Source organism: Equus przewalskii, chromosome 3 (genome assembly GCF_037783145.1).
Source record: "Equus przewalskii isolate Varuska chromosome 3, EquPr2, whole genome shotgun sequence".
Lineage (NCBI taxonomy): Eukaryota > Metazoa > Chordata > Mammalia > Perissodactyla > Equidae > Equus > Equus przewalskii.
Window position 1 is genome coordinate 58,375,440 of NC_091833.1, and position 20,949 is coordinate 58,396,388.

The window sequence follows — 20,949 nt, forward strand, 5'->3', positions numbered from 1 at the left end:
TACCATTCCAACCCATTATTTAAACTTGACCTTCTTCATTACATATAAAATATAATGCGACGCTTTACTTAATTTATTAAATCGTTATTATACTGAGGTTGTAATGCCCTAAATGGAATCTCCATTGCTGAGAAAAACTTTACACTTATTTTGAAAGTGCTAAAACTTTTTAAACTAGTTTGTGCACTGGGGCATCTCAGTGCCCATTTAAAATTTGCCATGGTCTAGTCACTGCTAGCTTAAAAATAATGATAAAGAAAAGATAGCTTTGTTACATTTCTAGTACACACCCTATTAACCAACTTCAATGTAATCAATTAATCAAATTAACTGAAACTTTCCAGTGCCTCACTAAAAATATTGACTGATTCAGCACCTTAAAAACTTGGCTAGTAATCCCCACCAATTCTTCCACTAGTAGAGTTTTACACTCAAGAGTTCAATGTTTCTCCAAATTTGTTTATGTTTGTTGATGAACTATGTGTACAAGAAAGAAAAAAGTGGGGTTTTTAATATGAAAATTAATCTAAGTGCTTTGGAAAGACTTGATAAAGGCAAGCTGCTAAAAACCATTGTTGCCAGATTTGAGGTAACAAGGCAACTAAAAATATGGAAAAAAGAATAAAAATTTAAAAGGATTCTTCCTTCAGATTGCTCCACACGTGCTTGTTCCATTTTAATGCAAATCCCTATAGCACCCTTATTATGTGCCAGACAAATGTGCTAAGTGATTAATATGTATTAACTCATTTTATTCTCTTATTAGGTAGGTACTATTATTACTATAATTTTACAAATGAGGAAATTAAAGCTTAGAGAAGTTAAGATGCTCTAAATAATTACATGGTGGAACCGAGTTTGAAACCTTAGAAGTCTGAGTTCTAGCTGAAAACTCTGGATAATCATAGGCAATGCATTATGTGTGTGTTTTATGGAAAAAGAAGACAATTCAGAACAACAATCAGCAGATCCATATTCAAAGAAGAGTTTAGCAGATCAATGAGTTTTATACATTTTAAGTGAAAAAAATGCTTAAAGAATGTGGTTATCATTTTATGTGATTAACTAACCAACCAGTTGAGTTGGAAAAGAAGTTTTCTTCTGTCAAAAGAAGTAAAACATTGAATCACACTATAAAAAAATGTGTTTTCCCATAAGAGAAAGGATATAGAAAGAGTGTGTTTTCTCATAAGAGAAAGGATAAAATTTGACATTAAAAACAACTGAATAGTGCTCACTTCAGCAGCACATACACAAAAATTGGAATAATACGGAGAAAGTTAGCATGGCCCCTGGGCAAGGACGACACACAAATTCGTGAAGTGTTCTATATTTTTCAGAAGTCAAAATATAATGATGTACAACTGAAATTTATATAATATCCTCAATAAAAATAAATAAATAAATAAGTAGATAAATTTAAAAAATGAGCAGGAGAAAAACCTGAGAATAATCTTTTAAGCAAATGGTGCTGGGACAATTGAATACCTATCTGCAGAAAAAATGAACTTCAACACATACCTTACACCTTACACAAATTAGCTCAAAATGGATCATAGATCTAAATGTCAAACACAAAACTATAAGACTTCTAGAGGAAAACATAGGAGAAAATCTAGGTGACCTTGGGTTCGGCCATGAGATATTAGAAATCACACCAAAGGAACAATCTATGAAAAAAATGGATAAATTGGACTTTATTAAAATTAAAACGTTTTATTCAGTGAAAGACTTGTTAATAGAATGAGATGACAAGCCACACACTGAAAGAAGATATTTGCAATCCACATATTTGATAAAAGATGTATCCAAAATATGTAAAGAACTCAACTATAGTTAATAATGCTAAAATGAATATTTTTTGTCCATAAATTTTTGCTAAGCTTTTGACAATTAAAAAAAATAAGATGGGGTTCTAGAAGAACAATTGCTAGGTCAGAGAATATGAACTATTTGTAGCATGCATCTTAACTTTCAAAGAGTGGTAATATTTTATTTTTTGTGATAAAATTATTTTATTAAATCCAAATGATACAGGGAATAAAGTAAGAAGGAACATTGAAAAGAAAATGAAGAAATATAAACAGATAGTAGAATAAAGGCAGAAATAGGATTTGGAAACTAAAGAAATAATAATAACTAATCCTTAATAATGCTTACTACATGTCCGGTACTGTTCTAGGCACTTCACACACAGAATTCATTTTATTCTATGATAATCCTATGAGGTGAGTACTATGATATTACGCCCATTTACTAGATAAGGAGATTGAGGCAAAGAATTGTTTTAAAAAAAACTTGCCCAAAGTCATACAGCTAGCAAATAAAGAGAGGGCATTTGAACACAAGTTTGGCTCCAGTCTCTACTCTCAACTATTGTACTGCACTGTCATAGAAATCAACAAGCATTCCTCAAATGTCTACTATACACAAGGCATTGTATAAGACAGAACAAGAGAAATAAGAGCTTTGCTCACAGGAAATTCATGATATTATGAGAGAAATATGTAGCTAACTCACTAGGGGAATAAATAAGAGGAAACGACAGGGTGGGTGGGGAAAAGTCTCAGGGCTCAAATGCGCTAAGATGTCATTAGTGGCTTGAAGAATGGGTAGGTGTGGAAACTGAAAAGGATGTAAGAAACACTCAAAGGAGGCTGAATCTTAGGTAAATTGGTCATTAACAGCTCTGATCATTAAGTAAATAAGCTTTGGGGAAATTGGCTTCAGATTAATTTATTTTAGTTAACCAATTTTAGGTGACTGTTTTTGTTTTTATTTATTTAGAAGGATTGGTTTCATATAAAGGCTTTATTGGGATCCAGCCTTGTGCATAGTGGTTAAGTTCAAGCGCTCCACTTTGGTAGCCTAGGGTTTGCCTCTTCTGATTTTGGGTGCAGACCTACACACCGCTCATCAAGCCATACTATGGTGGCCTCCCACATAGAAGAACTAGAAGGACTTACAACTAGGATATATAACTATGTACTGGGGCTTTGGAGAGGAAAAAAACAAAAAAGAGGAAGATTGGCAACAGATGTTAGCTCAGGGCCAATCTTCCAAAAAAAAAAAAAAAAGGAAATCTAATTTAAAAAAATAAAAAATAAAGGCTTTATTGAACACCTGCTATGAAAACAAGTGGGAGTCTGAGGATACTGAATGGCTGTAAGTTGATTTCTGCCCCAGGGCTGCGAGTGAGAATCACCAGAAGGGCTTGTTAAAACCTGCAGTAGGTGTCACTCCCAGACTTTCTAATTCTCTAGGTCTAGGGTGTGACCAGAGAATTTCTATTTCTAACAAATTCCCGGGTGATGAGGTGATGCAGATGCTGCCTGTAGGGGACCACACTTAGAAAACCACTGCTACTTAGAGGAATCACAAACTAAGTGGGAAGGATGTTGGCATCTGGAAGGCCTTCACAGCTGAGACTGTAATAGAAGGATTTTGTAATAAGGGCAAGGAGGAAGGCGATTCTGGGTGGGGTGTGGCACCTCTAAAGGCAATTATTTCTAAATGATCTTTTCCTAAACAAAAGTCTGAAAGTGGGTTGCGTTTTCAGTACAGAGACACTTCTATTAGACATTTTATATTAGAAACTCAACACAAATTTATATAATGCTGTAGCAATATTGAAATAAAAGTATTTCAATTTTTGCATCATTTCTGGTCGTAACTAACTACCTGGGAGGTAAATATAGTTGATTTTTTAAGGCAGATTTTGACATTTAAGAAAATGCATAAGGCCAAAGGGTAGGAATTTTCATTACTTAGGTTTACTTTCAGTAAATCAAATCGCTGTTTTGTATAATGTTATCCAGCAGGACTTGTTCCATATTAAGAATCAAAAGAACATTGTAAATGGATATTAATAATACCTCAAATATACTTACATTTTAGTAGGGAATTAAAGCCAGCACAATAATAATGTACATTTATCAGTGATTATACTGAGACATAATGCTGGTCAATTCTTCAAAGAGGCAGATAGAGCTAAGAACAGGAGTTTGAAATAGAAGGAAAAAAAGGAAATCCTTTAAAGAACATTCATGTTCTAAATAGAATTATGAAACAAGAGGGATTTTGTACCTATTAGTCAAAAGCTGTCATTCAACATTGGGGTCAACCAACCACCTGCCCTGGCACTTAGACTGGGAGAGGTATCAGGCATAAGGGGCACCCGCTAAGGGTGGATTGTGTTCTGGGAGTTACATGCCACAAAGGAAAACTTTTAATTTCCAGAACAGTTTGTAAATGCAACTGTGAATGCCTAATTCACATGAACAACATGTGGAAGGGAAAATGCTGTTCAGAAGACAAAAGATGAAGAGAGGTAAATATCCAAAGCCAAAGAAATTTAATAAAAATCCACGTGAACATTAAATGAAGTGAGGGAAAAACTCATTTCTGCATACAAACAAGTTTCCCCCTAATTAAGCAACTAGCTTAATTCCAAAAAACTACAGGAAAAGACTCAATAAAAATGTAATAAGGAATGGAAAAGAAAGAAAAGCAGGTTTAGTAAAAGCTGACCTACTGTCAAAAACTTAATTTTCTCTGTCTTTCTTCAAAGTATATTTATCAATACCAATACTTTTTTCAGTAAGAACCATTCCATCAATTTTAAATGTAAAATTCAATAAAATATAGCAAAGAAATGGCATAATTCAGATCCATTTAAACTTTGTTCATGTTCTCTCCCTCCCTCTCTCTCCCCTCTCTGTCCGTGTCTGTCTTCTCCGGTATAGAGCAGAGGGCAATTATATTTTGGCACTGGAGAAGAAATGTGAGTTTGTACAATTAAAGACTGCAATGACTTGCTAATGGTGATCAAACATTTACTATAGATAAATTATAAACCAAGGCTAAACTGTACCTATGGTAAGCAGGCATTTCATGTCTGGCTTAGTCTTTTCATCTTTTCCTGCCAAGCATTTACTACAACAGATGACCCACTTATTTACTGCCATGGAAAAAAAGCATTGCAGTGCTTCCTCTTTGTTCTGGGGAGACAACGGGGCTTAGGGGGACAAACAGTAGTCAAGGGAGACAGGGTCCATGAACACTAACCTGTCTTTGCCATTCTCTGCCTTTGGGATCTTAAGGAAAGCATTTATTCATCCATCCATTCATTCATTTAATCACTTCCTTTGAACTCAGATGATAGCACCAGAGGAGTAGTTGTGAGGAATAGTTTATTAGATAATATGAAAAAGCTTTGCCAACATAAAATGCTTTATTTAATTATTCCTTTAGAAACTGAAATATCATATACAGCTTATTTGTTGAATCAGATTTTTGATTATATAAACTATTCCCTGAGAATAAGTAGAGAATTTTTTAAGGTAACTTTTAGAGCTACTGTAAAAACTTTGTGAGTAAAAAAAAAAAAGCTGTTTCAGAGCCCAGACTGGTATCCTTCTATTTTAAAAGTTATCCTGATTTCAAAGTAGAATAGGCTAAAGGTTTATTTAATGTATTCTTTCAACAAACATTTATTGATCATCTACTATGTACCAAGAATATAGTCTATCCCTTGAAAAATTAGGTACACAAAAATCTCTGAGTACAATAAAATAAGCAAATACTTGTGCAAGGAGAGAAGCAAACGAAAATAATTTTCTTTGAAATGCATATAAACTTAAGCCATATTGGTAAATTTATTTCAGAAAGTAGAGAATAATTCTTTTTTTTTCAGCCTGAGAATCACACCTGTTGCCTGAAATGTCTGGATGACAAGCCTGTTTTCAGTTTTGGATTGTTAAGATATCACATAAAAAAATTTTTTATAGGGGGCTGGCCCCGTGGCCGAGTGGTTGGGTTCGCGCGCTCCGCTGCCGGCGGCCCAGTGTTTCGTTGGTTCCAATCCTGGGCGCGGACATGGCACTGTTCATCAAGCCATGCTGAGGCAGTGTCCCACATGTCACAACTAGAGGGACCCACAACGAAGAATATACAACTATGTACTGAGGGGCTTTGGGGAGAAAAAGGAAAAAATAAAATCTTAAAAAAAAAATTTTTTTTTATAACCACAGTAATACAAATAATTCCAAAGAATGTAAAGTAAAAATGGAACTCTCTCCCCAGTAATCCCATTCCCCAGTTTCTCCCCAGGAGTAACCACTGTTAACCTGTTTATTCCTCCAGACTTTTTTAACGCACAAAATTATAACAGATGACCCAAGAAAGTAGAAATTTCCAAAGTACTGGGAAGTTTGATAGTCAAACCTCTTCTATAATTGATGAGAACCCAAGAGAATCTTGTTACCCAAAGTTTACCAACAGTGTATTGCCAACATTGAATGCCTCTCCCAGTTGATCGGTGATCTGTTGTGCTCTCTTGCCACACTAGTGTATGAGTAGCAGGGTGTAGAGAACATATCTCTTCATTCCCTTCCTAGTCCTGTTAATATCCATAAAAGTAAGAGTTGAAAACTTTAAAACAATTGCAGTATCAAAATTTGGTTATCACCTCATCCTGTTAATGATTCCTAGACTTGAACTTCATGACACTACGTGTTGGATATTTCCAGCAAGGAAGACTTTAATATGTCCCCTTTCCCAGCCAGTCCTCTCATTCTATTGTTGTCTGAGAGACCCTCATAATTCTGGCCAAACATACCTGTGAAAAACACGCTAACATTTATCCCTTTTATGAGTATTTTTGAACACCTGCTTCATGTCAATGACGATTTAAGAAGGAATACCTTGAGAGGACATCATGGCCAAATTTCTTGTTTTGTAGATAAGAAAATTGACGTCTATGAGATGAAGAGATTTTTCCAAAATTACACAGCTGGCTAGTTAAGCAGGGTCAATTCAAGACCTGAGTCTGTATCCAGGTTAGGGTACTACAGAGGAGAAAACAGCTTCCAGCAGGTGTAAGCTCCCCAAGAAAATAAAACAAAATTTTGGGGAAAAGTCAATATTTTAAGATAAATAAACAAAATATAGCATGATTTGGTGCTTAACAATCCCTTATGACTTCCTAGAAATTGCTTCTGAGAGCAGCAAAATATAGCAGTGTAAGAGAAACATCAAAGGCAAGATCACCAATTCAGTCTCCCTTCTGAGTAAAACATTCTATGTGCCCCATGTAAACTGCTTATAAGATGTTTTAGATGAAAAGATTTTCTAACAGCCAGAATGAAAGCCAGTGCTAAATTCTAGGAGTACATGAAGAGCCTGTTGCATGTATTAAGCATCTTGGATCAGGTTCTATTTTCAATTATATGAAGGATTAAATTGATGCTGTCATATTTCTGTTCTAATGCTCTCTTTGCTTTATGCCACATCTTAGTCTACAAATGTATAATCTTAGGAATAAAAATATGATGGAAATAAGAGCTGATAGAGATTTTAATCCACATCTTAAATGACTTACTGAATTTTCTTAGCATATTTTGACACTATCATACTCCCTGAGTAACAAATAGCCAATTCACAAACCCCTAGGTGCAAAAATTGGCTGTTAGACAACTACCTTAAAAATAAAATTTTGGAAAGAAATATTTTTGTTAGTTGGGGTCTAGTCTTATGTGAAAGACACAGAAAAGAAAGGATTTTTTAAAATGTGTTTACCGTTGACTGATGTGCAATTAGCCTTTCTGTATGGTGGGCAGCTAAGTGCATGAGACATATGCACTTATGAAACGCATGAGACTTAGTCTTATGTGACTTAGACATATGTGAGACTAGTGAAGACTTTTGGAGGTAATACATTGTAAAGTTTTTCATTTTTACTTGATTTTCAGTTTATTTCCATCTAATCCTTCTATTAGAAAACTGTCTGATGATTTCTATTCATTTGTCTTGACCTCAAGAACTTGTTGGGCTGCCCCATGTTGTTTCACTGAGGCAAATATTTTATTCCACAAAATTTCATTTGAATGAAGATTTAGTAATATAATAACCCTTAACTCTTCAATATTTTGATAATTGGTGTTAATTCATTGATATAGTCATTTGGGTAAGTGTTCTCACTTTAATGCTGTCTTTGAAATAGAGCTCATTAGTGAGCTGTCTTTGGATCCAATGCACTTTTTTGGATCTATGAAGTCCATCTCCTGAGTTTCTCCAGCTCTTATGGTTCAAGAAGCACCATCTACCTTAGCAGTGGCTAAGGTCTAGATTCTATATGGTGAAAAGTTTAAGTCCTACTGGATAACCATGTAAATAATCTATTTATCTAATTTTCTTTACAAGAGTTTAGTGAAAATATTTCTACAATAGAAGTTGTGGTTCAGAATTTCAAGATAAATAAAACCACATTTAAATGTAAATGGCCTGATGAAATAACATATAGCATTATTATTTTTAGAGGCAGAAGGATGATATCTTAAAGGTAAGAATTCCTGAATTTGAGTGCTGGATCTGCCACATCCAAACAGATCTTGTGAATTTGGAGATGACATCTGGCATCTCTGAGTTTTCTTATCTGCTAAAAATGGCAGTTATGATAGAACTCTAATTTCTTCAAAACAATGTTGTTGTAATCAACAATAAATCAAATGAGATCAAATGAGCTGATTGTACATTAAAAAGTTACATAGGGGGCTGGCTCTGTGGCTGAGTGGTTAAGTTCGCGCGCTCTACTTCAGCGGCCCAGGGTTTCCCTGGTTCGGATCCTGGGCGACATGGTACCACCTGTCAGGCCACACTGAGGCAGCGTCCCACATGCCACAACTAGAAGGACCCATGACTAAAATATACAACTGTGTACTGGGGGGATTTGGGGAGAAAAAGCAGAAAGGAAAAAAAGGAAGATTGGCAACAGTTGTCAGCTCAGGTGCCAATCTTTAAAAAAAAAGGTTATGTAGGGCTGGCCTGGTGGCATGGCAGTTAAGTTCACATGTTATGCTTCTCGGCGGCCCCAGGTTTGCCAGTTGGGATCCCAGGTGCGGACATGGCACTGCTTGGCAAAAAACCATGCTGTGGTAGGCATCCCACATATAAAGTAGAGGAAGATGGGCATGGATGTTAGCTCAGGGCGTAGTCTTCCTCAGAAAAAAGAGGAGGATTGGCAGTAGTTAGCTCAGCGCTAATCTTCCTCAAAAAAAAAAAAAAGTTATGTAAATTGTAAAGTGCTATACAAAATCTGAAATACAGTAATAAAATATTTGTTAAAGAATGCAAAGTAATATATCATTTTCTTTCTTTCACCCAAACTGGACAGGTTTAGAATGGCATTGTACTTGTGTGCCTTAATTCATTTTACTGGACCTTTGCTACACAACTCAGATTTCAAATAACTATACTTAACATCTCATCTGATTTTAATGAGGCAGTAGTGTTTATAAGATAGTGTGCACGTATCTGCCAGTAAGAAGTTTAACCAGCTTCTGTAATATATTATGTATAACAGGGGGAAAAAAAAGAAACACATTAGGCACAGATTTTTCCCTTTACTAATAAAATATTTACTAAATATCTTCCAGGGAAAATATAGAGAGGGCTATTCTACCTCTAAAGTTAAGAATAGCCAATTACAACAATTTAATTTGGGAGACCGAATACATAGTTATGAAGGAAACTTAAACATTTCTAAACCAAATAGAGTAAGAATTAACTAAAAAAAAAATGGCTAACTTGAAGTACAGAAAAACTTATATAAAAAAAAAGAAACCAAACTTGAAAAATAATCAAGGAAAAGCCTCCAAGGAAGACCTTTCTGCAGTCAAGAGGGATGTACTCAAAGCTTACTTGAAAGAGAGAGCAAAGACCAATTAGAGCAAAAAGAATTGTTGATATGAAAGATTATAAGAATGGTGTCAAGGGAGTTAATCAGGCCAGGATGATGAGACACAAAAGCACAAGTGTTCTTGAGAGAGAAACTGAAAAATGCTTATAAAAAGAGAGAAAAATGATGAGGTAGGGAACTTCAGACATCCCTGAGGTTACATATGGAAGAGTTATTTATGTCTGTGTCTATCTCTGCCACTAGGTTTTTAACTCCTTAAAGCAAGATGCCATATCTTATTCATACTTGTGTCTCTTTGAGCAACCAACTTAGTTCCTTGTTCGTAGAAGGTACTTAATGGGCATCAAGTTGAAAATAAATAAAAGTTACCTGTACTCTAACTTAGATGCTGGCTGTGAAACACATTGATAAGAACAAAGCAGGACAAAGCTCAGTAAGTATATACTGGCTCATTTGTTAATTCTACAAATTCTTAGTGACAACCATGTGTTAGGAAGGCTCTGAGGACAGAGCAATGAATCATATGTATTAGGATTCTCTTTTTCTTTACAAAAGTATAACCCAGATCTTCCAAGTTTAGCGTTAGAAGAATTTCAGATGATCATGGGACAGTTGGACCACATGGCCCTGCCTGTTTCTGCTGGTTTTCCCTTGCCTTTGGGTTCTTTAAACTGTTTGCCATTGAGACCATACCGAGGGGCAGGGGGAGGGTGCAGATCCTCCTTTTGGTACTTTGGCCCAAACATGGACAAATGACCCTCTCCTGGTTTCCTGTAATGCAGCTAAAATAGTTTATTAAAGATTGGGAGAATTAAAAAAAGGTAAATAAACCTAGTCAATAGCATGAATTTGGATAACTTGTGTTGAAGTTATACCTTGCCTGCAAAGCTCATGTGCTACCCTGGAAGGGAAAAAGAAAAGACAGTTAAAAAACCCAAACACATTTTATCTGTGTCTGTCTTTCCTGATCCCCCCATTTGCTACCATATAGTAGATTATGGGAGCCATCTTTAATAGTCATTCCTCAAAAGTACGCTTCCAAACATTCCGACTCTTTGATCTTTGGAGATCAAACCTCACTTCATATCAGTTTTGGGCCCACCCACTCAGTAAAACTTTCCTGTCTGAGGACCAACCTCTTTCCTTGCCGATTATCAACAAGAAAGACCTAGTTCTTCACACTGCATCACAATACAACAAGATGAACACTCTCAAGAAATACATGTAGTAACAGTACAGGTGAAGAAGATAGTCTGAACCATGAGGATACTATACTCTGGTTTCCTCTTTCATTCCTAATTAGGGAAATGGGCTCTGGATCAATTAAAATAATAAAAATAATATAAAACTAAAAGTTTGTTTATTTTCTCCATATATCTCACCAAATTCATATGCATGTCGCATAGAAAGAAAAAAAAAACCCCTGTATGTACACAAGTTCAAAATTTGAACCCTTACTACTTGGCCTCAAAGCACTCTGTGAAGGGACGGGGGTGTGGGGAAGGAATGGAGAAGAGAATCCTCTTTTCAAGTGCCTCCTATGTGCCAGTCTAGTCCTAGCAACACTCACAAATATCTCATTGTGTCCTCACAACTACTCTGTGAATTCAGCTCATTTTATAGGTGTGGAAAACAAAACACAAAGGATCTAAGTGAAGAAGTCTGTTCATGTTTAGCTTATAATTATTGTGCTAAATTAGACTGAACTTGGCTTCATGTAGTCACTCAATAGATATTTACTGTGAATTTACTATGTACAAGCATTGCAATATATCATAGAGGAAACAAAGTGGCATACATACTCTGTCCTCAAATTACTTCCACTCTACTAAAGGAGGGGAAGAAACACTCCACTAATGAGGAGGTCATTCATAACCACTGAGATAAAATTTTCAGATGACAATAGTGGGAGTGAAAGCAACCATCCAGTCATTTAAAAAGTGAATGACTCGTGAGGAAAATGAGGCAATGAATGTATAATAGTGTACTCCCTGGACGTGTTGGTTCAGGTTAAAAATTCTCAAGCTCCTTTAAAAACTGAATTTCTCATTTATATTGAGTCATTCATTCAGAGACAGCCTGAGGGTAGGGACATTAATTAGAACCAATTGTAGCAGATCCAAATCTAACACAGATCTCCACTTTAAAAGTCAGGGGGAGGAGGGAGTGGAGAATAGCCTCGTGTTTCCAGAAAAGGATTGTTTCAGAAAGATCAAAAGGGAAAGGCAGTTATGAAGGGAAGCTGTGTCAGAAGGTAAGAGAAGTATTGAACAGAAAGAGAATGGCTGCTCTGAGAATAATAAAAACTACATCTGGCAATATATTGTTGTAGCTAAGCACATGGACCCCAGCATCAAAAAGACCTGGATTTGGATCCTGGCCCCCTTGAAGAAAGTTACTTGACATCTTTGAGCCTCAGATTTCCCATCTGTAAAATGGGGGAAAATAATACTACTACTCACCTCCTATGGTGGTTGTAAAGGTTAAATAAGCAAATGCAAATAAAATGTCTGGGACATTGTGAGTTCTTGGTAAGTGGTTCCTATTATGATTATTCAGTGATTTAAGGAGATTCTGTCCTTGAATTTAGTGAATAGTTGGAAATCTATTAGCGCCATATTAATTCAATGGAATTAAAATATATTCTACAACAGCAGTTCTTAACTGGTGTGTCCCCACTCACAGGTGGGGGCATTTTGAGAGTTTGTTGGGATGGTGGTTGGACATCACGGTCGTGTGGATGAGAGTGGGAAGTGATACTTGGGATTAGTGGACAGGGGCTGGGAATGCTAGATGTACTAGAATTCTCAGGAAAGTCCTGCACATAAAAGGATTCATGCCCATGCATCCTATATGATTTTCATATATCCCCCTAGACATTCATGTAGATAAAAAAAAACCTGTGTATAATGATCTAAATCTAGAACTCAATTCCATTTTACTTAAAACACAAAAGGATTTCTTTTTTATGCTTTTAATATGAATTTTCCAGGCATGCAGCTATTAAGTAAATAGAGGAAAGAATATACTTTGTTTTGCTTGGAATTTTACCAAGAGGAGTTTACCATTTTGGAAAAATCATATCACTTGTGACAGTGTCACTCATATGACAAATCAACACATATGTATATCAGTCTACTTTTGTAGCCATGGCAGTCACATTAAAGCTACATACAGTTACAAGCATCTAACTTCTTCACCCTGCCTTCTAATGAAATCATACCTGAGCATTTCATTATATTATTTCATTATAAATTGCTTTGCTTTTAATTATCCTATATTATAGCTAAGGCGATATTTCACTTCTTGGTAAATTGTCTATGTACATCCAACATATTATCTACACATTTCATCTCAGTATAATAAAGAAGGCATTACAAAATATTTGCTATTAAAAGTGAGTGTTGAGGGGCTGGCCTGGCTGTGTAGCGGTTAAGTTCACATGGTCTGCTTCGGTGGCCCAGGGTTCACCTGTTTGGATCTTGGGTGTGGACCTATGTACTGCTTATCAAGCCATGCTGTGGCAGGCATCCCACACATAAAGTAGAGGAAGATGGGCACGGATGTTAGCTCTGGGACAGTCTTCCTCAGCAAAAAGAGAGAAGGATTGGTGGTAGATGTTAGCTCAGGGCTAATCTTCCTAAAAAAAAAGGGGAATGTTGGGTCTTATGTGGTTGAGAACCATACTCTAGGATTATATTCAATGGCAAAAAATACATTAACAATATAAGGTCAAATGAAAAAAGTAGATTTCAAAGCATTACCTATTGGGTTGATCCCAGTTTTTATAAACAAACAAACACCACAAAAACTCACACTCCTTGCCCTGTAATATATTTTTTCTTCCTTTTTTTTTTGGTGAGGAAGACTGGCCCTGAGCTAACATCTGTGACTATCTTCCTCTATTTTGTATGTGGGATGCTGCCACAGCATGGCTTGATGATCCATGTCTGGGATCCGAAGCTGTGAACCATGGGCCACTGAAGAGGAGTACATGAACTTAACCACTATGCCACAGGCCCGGCCCCTCCCCTGTAATATCATATGGGGTCACAGAAATAAGACAGCCAGTAGCCTAACTGAAGAGGCCTCTTTCTATGTGCTTTATAGTTCCGTAGCATTTGATCAAATAATTTGTGTGCTTCATTTCCCAATTGGAGAATTATAGAAGTATATTGTTTGAGTTCCCAGGAATCAGTTGGGAAATGGAATATGAGTTCTAATCTTGGCTTAATTATTTAAGCCAAGTCATTTAACTTTTATAGGTGTATTTCTTTATCTGAAAAACCCGAGTCTTAAGACACATTATCAATAACACAAGATTTCCAGCTTTCTGGTTCTATGATTCTAAAGCAAGTCTTTGCTGATTACAGGTGTAGGTAGTGTTTCCTCAAGGATGCTCCACAGAACACTGATATAATAGGACATTTATGGATGTTAAGGAAATAGAGTTCTGTGGTCAATATATTTGAGAAAACATGAGGTTAAACCAAGTAAAACATGTTTCTTTACCTAAGAGTTTTCCATTTTCTTGTTAAGCTTAAGAGCATTGTGAGTTTTTGAGAGGAGTGCAGTCTGTAGCCTTTCCTGTATGTATTTGACCGCTGAATCTCCCCTCTCCCTATACCATGAGAATCTCATGGAAGGAGTATTATGCACAGCAGGTGTTGGGACACAGTAATTAAAATGATGTGCATTTTAAAAAAGTTTTTATTTTCAAAGGACTGAATCCCCATGGTTAATTTTCAGGTATTATAACAAGAAATGGGGAAAACAGTTTTGTGTGGTGATTCTCTTAAATCACAACATGTAAGTTCAGGTCGACAGAAAGAAGGAACTGAAAAGCTTAACAAAAGAACACAAATTAAAATGGGTGATGAGCATGAGTCATTTTAGAACTAAAGAGTGAAACAGAGGTTCTCTTCACGTCACAAGATTGCTCTGTTTCATAAATTCTGTCAAAAAAACTGATTTGGATGGCCTATTCAGTTAAAATAGTTAAATCTGAAAGTTGTTTATAGAAAAACAGCACAGCATAGATACAAAGCACACTGTAGAGATAGAAAGAATGTAATATTATACATGGAAAATAAACAGGAAGAAATTAGATGATTTAAAATATTAGAAATATTGTGTGTTCCCAGTTTTTGGGGGGATTGGGCCACCAATATAGATAAGCTAAATAAAAAAGTAGAGTGTAATTCTGGAAATATAGACAAAGAACAAGATTATCCCTATTGCAGAAAAGAGAATAATTCCTTTAACTAATGATTACTTTAAAGGTCAGCTGGTGGAAGTTCGTCGAGTTTGTTTTGTGTAGGTGTATCGGCAGTTGATATTAGTTAAAAAAACAGAAACCAAAACCTAATGTTTGACATTCAAAGAGTTATTCTAGATTATAAAAGTCTCAAATTTCAAAATGTAAATTATTTACTGAGTGGAATATCTGTAGCAAAATTTTAACATCTAGTTTATTTGCCCTGCCACACCATGCACTTCTGGGCCACAGTTTCCTGCACGAGATAGTGTATGAAAACTAATTGTAATAATATACAAAGTAAAACTTAATCATGAGGGTAAGTATATCATCAAAAGAAAAAAACAAAACCAAAAAACCAAACAGTCAGATAATGGATTCTAAAACCAAATTAAGACCTAACTAAGGGCAAAACAATAGTGAAATCTATATTTTACCAGTTATTAAGTCCTTACATGCACAAGTCATTGAGCTAGAATCAGGGGGGGCTGTAATCACTCCAATCCAGGGTCCAAATTCAGTATCATTTATTGTGAGTCAACCAGATATTATGTGTCTTCTGATGGGAGACAACACGATGTACAGAATGTACCTATGAGGTATTCTAGCCAAAAATGTTTAATTTGAATCCATCAAACATTTAGATATAAATTTCCAGTTTCAAGAAAACACAGGGGATAGTGGCACAAACCAAATGACAACACAAGGAAGCAATTAGACAAACCAGAAAGTGTGACATTCTCCAGATCAGTTGTCCTGGTTCCTTCAACAAGTCAGGGTCAAAAAAGGGACAGTGTTAGATGAAGAGAGACTTAGCCATATTAACTGGATGCAACGTGTGGTCCTGGATTGGAGACTGGCTTGGACAAACCAGCTCTAAAGGATATTTTTGTGACATTAAGGAATTTTAAAAATTATATTCTGTGTATTAGATAAAACAAACATTTACAAAAATAGATAGGTGGACATCATCAACTGATAAAAGCAGGTTACAAAACAGCATATACAGTATGAGCTCATTTAGTTTAAAAAAAAGTAAAGAGAATTGGGGCTGGCCTGGTGGTGTAGTAGCTAAGTTCGCATGCTGCACTTCTGTGGCCCAGGGTTCACATGTTCAGATCTCAGACAAGGATCTACACACTGCTCGTCAAGCCATGCTGTGGTGGCACCCTACACACAAAATAGAGGAAGATTGGCATAGACATTAACTCAGGGACAACCTTCCTCACTTACAAAAAAAAACGAGAGAGCATTGGAAAGATATATACCCACTAAGGTGTTAAATGTAATGTTTTTATCCTTGCTTATCTGTATTTTCTACCATGCGAATTCATTGTATTAATAATATCAAGGGATATTAACAACAACAACAACAAAAACATATGGTCCTCAAGGAAATGACAGTTTCTCTATGACTTACCAGGGTATATATTAAGAAGGGAATATGACGAATGCCAAGTTTTGCTGCCTCTTGATTCTACGAACGAATGCTGGACCTCCAGCCTCCTGCAAAATGCTTCCTCTCCACTCTACTCCTAGGCCCCCATTCCTCTTATCAGTCAAATATTTCTGGGAGTCTTTCACGAAAGCTGTTAAGAGTAAATTCTTTTCCTTGTCTCCTAAAGACACACAGAGATGAAGACATCAGCTCCTCTCTCCATTCTAGGAAATGCTGGGTGGACCCTTTTTCTCTTGGGCCCCTTACTCACTAGCACCCCAAGGAAGGAGGAGTGGCAAACAAGATGGGCTGGAGGTTGACATTCACTACAGCACATCGTACTGATGGGCAGGGTTGCCCAGTCTAAAGTACAACTCTGCCCTTTCCTTTTCACATCCGATGGGGTTGGCTGTTTTTCTAGCTCCAATATGATAACTGAACATTTGGGCAGAGCTTCCTCAGTGCCTGCCCTCATAAGGCCTGCCATCCTCTCTCTTCCACCTGTAGCTGCCTGTCCACCATTCTCTCTCTTGCTGTTCCAGTTTCTCACGTGTGATGGGGTAAGTCAGCCAACCCGTCATCTTCATTTCTGTGGGAAGGAATCCCTCACTTTGGCCTCAGCCCAATAGCGTAGTTAGTTCAACAATCTCTTCAGCACAATATGGGACATATTTTTTGAGGCTATACTAAATGTCCTTTCTTGACAGGAAAAATCCCAGGAAAATGTACTTGGTGTCTGAAAGAAATATGAAAATGCTTCGAACAGAAAATGTAGAGTATACAAAATATCCATTCCTCACAATATTTTAGGAAAATTATAGTACTGTGCATGCTTTCAGAATAACATGCCAGGTAGTGAAATCTTGATAAACTGAACAATGTCTTTCCACCTTTTTGTTTCTTTATGCCCTCTTTCTACTTCTCTATTGAATGTGCTGATATTTTAATTAAAAAGCATATAACAAAAATAAAAACAAAAATAAATGCAAAGGTTGAGCATCTACACTCTTTTGGAAATTTGGAATTTCATGGAAATTTCTCATCTGAAAAATCATTCCTATAACAACTGACTGTAACTTTATTACCAGATTCACATATCAGTGTGAGGCCTGAGTTAATGTCATGCAGTCTTTCTATGATTTCAATCTCTAGCTCATGCTTGCTACACAGGATTGCAGGTTGCCCTGAAAAACAAGAACAAGAAAAACAGAAAAGCAAATCCTTCCTCAATGCTTTTAGCATGAGAACACAGTGGCGTTTGGTACTTTTGGTAAAACAGTTATGTGGGTCAACCTGTGCATTAGCATATAATCTTCTTCTATCCACCAAATGAGTTGGTCAGGTAAAAATATTAATTTAATTGATCAGACAATTGTAAATCCTGCACTATTAAAGGAAGGAAGGAAGAACAATGAAAAGGACACCGGTAGATTGGTTCTGGGGAACTGATTAGGGTGTGCTTTCAGAAAACAAGCTATGATAGCTTATAATGAAGAAATTTATTACAGGAAGAGAGCCCAGAGACAAGCTTCTTTTAACCATTTCTTTTGTAATAACACCATTACAAGACTTATAATAATATTTATTATTTCTCATAATATTTTCACTTGTTATCTTCACCTACATGTTGTTTAGGCTATGTAACACCTTGTTTTTATTCTTCTGTTTTTGATAGACAAGAAAGCTCTGAAGTGAAAATCCTGGTAAATTACCAAAGGTAGCAAAACTATTTAATGACAGAATTGGAAGCAGAACCTGGCAGTCTAGCCTCCCAATCCAGTGCAAACAGATCTGTGTATTTCGACAACTTTTCAGGCTATGGTTACCTAAAGATTATTTGTGAAGAGATTTCTTGAATTAAACACACGCTTTAAGTATTTTCTACTTGTGATTATGTCTTTTAATTATGTCAGCATGTTTTGTTTTTATGATTTTTACTTCTGATAAAATCTTACCGAAGAAAGCACAGTAGCTGGTCCTTGAAGGTATCTTTGAAAAATTTGCAATATTAATATAACTCAGCACCAGCCTGTATACTATATCTGTGAATTTAGTCAGGAAACATTGAGTGTCTACTATTGTTAAGCTTAACATTCACTATTTCGTTTGTTTTCATGCCAACCCTGCAAGTCCATATTATATTTATGTTTCAGATGAAGTTAAGCAATTTTCCTAGGATTATATAGTGAGTGGCAGAGCCAGAATTTGTACCCAGATCTGTATTACTCCAAAAACTATAGGCTTTATACTAAACCAAGTTTACACGTCAGAGTCCCTTCTTTCAAAGTGCTGAGGTGTTCCTCCCCAGAGATGGAGAGGAAGAGATATCTGGTTAGGGGGACATCAAGTAAGGCTTTATGAAAGAGGCAGCATTGGAGCTAATGCTTGAAAAATGTGCTTGTTTTGATTGTGTGGAAATGGAAGGTTGAGAAGTGAAAGTAAAGAACAAAGGTACAGAGTGGGAAAGTTAGGGTACATGTAGAGAATAAGTTTGGAGTCCACGTTATAAAGTGTTGGCGTCCACGTTATAAAGATCCTTGAAAAAAAGGCAGTGAGGAGCCTTTACTAATTGCCATTGGCTTAGAAATATAGGTATGACTGTAAAACACAGAGTCCTAAAATTTCAATGGATCTGAGTAAGGAGAAACACCCTCTTCTTAAGGGGAGTTTTTAAAAATTTATAAAGAGTTAAGGGATTCCTTCTACTTAACAACTCAGAATTTAAATATGGATGGTGTTTGGGATACCAAAACAAAGGGGAGCAGGAGAAGAGAGAGAGACACACACACACACAAAGAGAGACAGAGAGAGGGAGAGATAGAGGAATTATTGGTTTTTAAAAACAGACCATGAAAATTTTATTGAAAGTATCTTGCTTTAATTTAGATAAACATAATTGTAAGTTTGCTTTGCTATAGTTAAAACTTTTAGTTATGAAACTCAATACAATGCTTTAACTCTGTTTCTTTGGACTCATGAACATCCAATGTTGAATCGATAGATTGTATGTATACTGCACCTATACTGAGGTTGCCCAGTAGTTTATTTCTGGTGGCAGTGTTTTTAACTGAAACACCTTTTTTCAGTTTCCCTTTCAGCTAGTTGTGTCCTGTCATTAAGTTCTGGCCAATGAAATGTAAGCAAATATTTTTGGGGTGGGCCTTCCAGGAGAGTGCTTCGGGGTGGAAGTAATTTTTGCCTTGCCAGGAAAATGGATGAGATAGCTGCAATCCCAATGGCCATTATATCTCTGATAACCTCGTTGGTGCCTTTGAACAGAAGAGAAAGAAGCACCTATCTTTGTAGATGAATTAGAAAATGTCCCTCTTCTGAGTAGATGCAATACCTCACAGTATAGAGGCCTCACTTGCTTTTTTGGTCAGGTGCCTTTGTAATAAACAAACTGCACAACCATATGAGGTGGCCCGGACAACCTTATTGGACTATGAGGCAGGAAAGGAATCCATGTTTTAAAGACAGCAAAACCAAAGAGAGAAGGAGATGGGTCCTGCTGACCATGGATGTGCCATATCAGCCCTGAATCTACTACTTCCAGACTTCTTTTATGTGAGAGAAAAATAAAATTTATTTTGTTTGTTACTGTTTTCTCTGATGTCTTTTACTAGCAGCTAATGGCTAGTAAATTAAGACCACATGGCATGATTTGAGAAGCACTACCACTAATTACTTAAACAAACGTTTCTTGAGCATTATGTGTCAGACACTCTGTGACATTCTAGGGTTAAAGACAGAGCTTACAATCTAGGATGTGAAAGACAGATGTTTGCTTACATAGATAATTCCAGTATACTGGGACAGGGTTGTTCAGTTTGCATATTGCACAAAAACATCCGGCCAAGAGGTGAGTGGGGGCTGTATTTTGACAGACTGCATTCACCCAGAAGGGGAAGCTTCTCTAGTTCATCTCCACAAATGGGATGCCTCTTTTTAAAGACTATGATTCAACCAATAATAATGTCTTCTTGTAGGTTAGTTCAGTGATTTCCAAACTTGTTTTAGCAGCAGTTAGCCTTCTTTGAAAGAACTTTTATACAGGTATACAATATATTAGTCCAGATGTCTTGGTTGTAGAGGTCTACCTCAAGTTAGTTTAGATGTAGAAAAGAATTTACTAATTAATTTATTGTAGTACTTATTGAAACAGAGGTGGGCACAGTGTGCTAAGGAAATACACAATAGGTCTTTTAGAGAAGGCTTCACAAAGGCAGTGATGCTTGGGCTAAATCTTGAAAGATGATTTCAAGAGGAGGACAGAATGAGAAAGAGCATACCATGCTGAGGAAATAGCACGTGCAAAGATCTAACAGAGCATGTCCTGTTTCAGAAGTGACAAGTAGTTCATTAAAGGCAGGGGTGAGAGAGAGAGAGCTGATGGTTAAATGGCTGCAGGTGGTGACGGTACGAGAGAGGCAGATCATTAACGGACATATTTGCTTGTGAAATTAGGTTTCAGTTTATAAATTTTGAGAAGTCATTGAAAGAGTTTAAATAGCAGAGTAATATGAATAGAATGTTTTAGGAGGATGTTGGGATTAT

General features: G+C 36.4%; 1 non-coding gene across 1 annotated transcript; it reads left to right on the forward strand.

Annotated features, from left to right (window-relative positions):
- The first annotated feature begins 1,230 nt into the window (after nucleotides 1–1,230).
- Nucleotides 1,231–1,337, forward strand: LOC139082685 (U6 spliceosomal RNA). The gene has a single exon (XR_011538896.1). It is a non-coding gene; the product is annotated as a U6 spliceosomal RNA (small nuclear RNA).
- Nucleotides 1,338–20,949: the final 19,612 nt, after the last annotated feature.